Source organism: Myotis davidii, unplaced genomic scaffold (genome assembly GCF_000327345.1).
Source record: "Myotis davidii unplaced genomic scaffold, ASM32734v1 scaffold902, whole genome shotgun sequence".
NCBI classification, from domain to species: domain Eukaryota; kingdom Metazoa; phylum Chordata; class Mammalia; order Chiroptera; family Vespertilionidae; genus Myotis; species Myotis davidii.
The window spans coordinates 618891-621972 of NW_006293951.1; the positions used below are offsets into that span (position 1 = coordinate 618891).

General features: G+C 38.8%; 1 long non-coding RNA gene across 1 annotated transcript in view; it reads left to right on the forward strand.

Moving 5' to 3' along the window:
• The window catches only part of LOC102763904, a 10167-nt gene extending 7307 nt beyond the window's left edge, over positions 1-2860 (forward strand). The window contains exon 3 of the long non-coding RNA XR_435876.2: positions 2649-2860. This is a non-coding gene — a long non-coding RNA (uncharacterized LOC102763904). The remainder of the gene's footprint in view (positions 1-2648) is intronic.
• Positions 2861-3082: the final 222 nt, after the last annotated feature.

The following is a 3082-nucleotide window of genomic DNA, read 5'->3' on the forward strand; positions in this document are numbered from 1 at the left end:
ACAGCAATGGCTGATCCTCAGTCCTACGCTAAGAGGCCCCAAGTTTCAGTGTCCCGGTAATCACTGCCAGCACCTCTGAGAGAAAGCCGCCCTCGCATTCCAACGGGTGCCAGACAGTCCAGTTTCCCCCCATATGAGTCTGGGTCCCCAGAGACTCGCCTGAAACTGGAGATTGGAGTTCAGAGCCCTCGGGAGCTTGAGACTCCCTCCGGATTCCAAAAGACCGCCGCGTCCTCGGGTGCCAGCCCCTTTCCGCGCGCGCGAGCCCCGTACCTCTGCGCTTCTCTCCTGCAGCTTCTCTGGGTCTCAGTGTGCGTTTCCTTCCTTCTAGTTGTAGAGTTTACTGTCAGCCAGGCTTCCTATGGTTCTGGATGAAGTCCGTATTGTTTCTCTGAGGTATTAATCAATTGTTGTGAGCGGCCTTAATTTCCCGGTGTTTATCTCTGCCGCCATCTTAGTTTCTCCAGCTGGACAGATATTTGCAAGAAAATGAAATTGAATCATTTAAAGTATGAACCAAAACTATAAAACTCCTAAAAGAAAACATAAGCAGTAAACTCTGACATTGCTCTTAGCAATATTTTTTTTGTATATGTCGCCTTAGGCAAGGTAAAAATAAAAAATTGGGACTACATCAAAATAAAAAGTTTTTGCACAGTGAAGGAAACCATCAACAAAATGAGTAGGCAACCTACTGAGTAGGAGAAGATATTTGCCAATGATACATCCTGCATGGGATTAATATCCAAAATATGTAAAGAAATCATACCAAAAAAGAATCCCATTAAAAAAGTGATAGAGTACATATACCCAGTAGACAAATGAAACGATGCTCAATATCACGAATCATCAGGGATTTCAAATTAAAACTACCATGGGATATCACCCCACACCTGTCAGAATGGCTACCATCAATGAAACAATAGGTGTTGGAGAGCATGTGGAGAAAAGGGAACCCTCAGTGTTGGTGGAATTGTGAATTAGTGCAGCCACTATGGAAAACAGTATAGAGGTTACTAAAAATATATATAACTACCTTATGACCCAACAAGTCCACTTCATTGCAGCATTATTTACAATAGCCAGGAAATAGAAGCAACCTAAATGCTCACCAATAGACTCATAGATTCAGAGAACAAATGATGGTTGCCAGATAGGAAGGGGTGGGCAGATGGATAAAAAAAAAAAGGGAATTAAGAAGTACAAATTGGTAGTTATAAAAATAGTCATGGGATGTAAAGTACAGCATAAGGAATATAGTCAATAATATAACATGTATGGTGTCAGATGGGTATTAGATTTATCAGGATGATCACTTCATAAGTTGTACAAATGTCTAATCACTATGTTGTATACTTGAAACTAATATAATATTGTATGTCAACTATAAGTAGAATATTTTAAAAAAAATTTATACCAGAAAAAAAATTCTTAAATAAAAAAATAAGCTTTGTAGTATGTCAGATGGTGCTAACTGGACTAGAGTGGTCTAAGAGAAGGCACAAGGAGACCAATTAGGAGACTATTGGCAACAGTGCAGATGAGGGAGGATGGTATCAGTGCAACAGTTAGAAGTGTCATCTCTCAGATTATGAAAGTAGATTCACCGGGATTTCCTTAACAGATTGGATATTGGAGGGGAGAGTGAGAAAAATGTCAAGGCTGACTCCAGACTTTGGGCATGAGAGACTGTAAGGGTAGTGTTGCCATGTACTCCACTAGGTCCTGAAATCAGCAGTGTCATAATTTGATGTCATTGCAGAAATATAAGATAAATGAGAATGAAATTTCTCCCTCCAGCCTAGCAGATAAGACAAAATAAATGTGCATAATTATAATACTTCTTGGTTACTCTGATAGGGGGCCTCAGCAAAGTGCTATGAAAACTCATAGGAAAGCAGCAGTTATCTCCAGCCAGGGAGGGGAGGGAAGACCTAAAAGCAGAAGTTATATATGAACCTGGGCTATAGTTCTTGAGTTTGGCATTACATGACTTTAGAAAAATAAATTGCATTCTATTCATAGGGTTAGAACAATTAGAGTGACCTAGCTGGCAGTAATTTTTTGGTTCCATTTCAGACCACAGTTAATGATGCATCATTGACCAGAAAAAAAAGTTAAAACCAAGCCCTCTTTCCATCCTAGGCACACATATACACAGCAGGGCCTCAAATAACTTAGTTGCACTCAGTATTGTTTTGTTACTACATTGATGAGATGCAGCAAGAACAACTCTAATTTATATCAATTAGTCTATAGTAAAATTGGTTTCATTACACAGTCAACCCTTGAATAACACAATTTGAATGACAGTTCCACTTATACATGGATTTTTTAATAAATGCATACAGTACTGTAAATGTATTGCCTTATCCTTATTATTTTCTTAATATAGTATCTTTTCTCTAGCTTACTTACTGTAAGAATACAGTATTAATACATACGACATAACTATGTTAACAATAAAGCTTCCGGTCACACTAGGTTTAGGCTATTAGTGAAGTTTGTGAGGAGGCAAAAGTTACATGTGGATTTTCAACTGCACAGGGCTCCTAACCCCACTCTTGTTCAGGAATCAACTGAGTATCATCTTGCCTCAGTTCTAAGAACCTACTGAGGACTTAACTGTACATTATTTTCCATCGCAGGAGCCTTCTTCCTCTATGCTGGATTTGCTGCTGTGGGACTCCTTTTCATCTATGGCTGTCTTCCTGAGACCAAAGGGAAAAAATTAGAGGAAATTGAATCACTCTTTGACAACAGGCTCTGTACATGTGGCGCTACTGATTCTGATGAAGGGAGATATATTGAATATATTAGGGTAAAGGGAAGTAACTATCATCTTTCTGACAATGATGCTTCTGATGTGGTCCTGAGATAGTCTAAAATGAATATTGTATTCAGTGATTTCAGTGGTATCCTTTTTTCCCAAGACCATATATAACTATTAGTGGCAATTAAGTCAGTGCTAATCTAGCTGAATCATGTATGTGATATAAAGAAGCATTCTAGGATATGGTCTAAGATGTTTTCTATCAAAACCTGGCCTATTGGCCCTAAATTTTCCAAGGACAAGTATCTT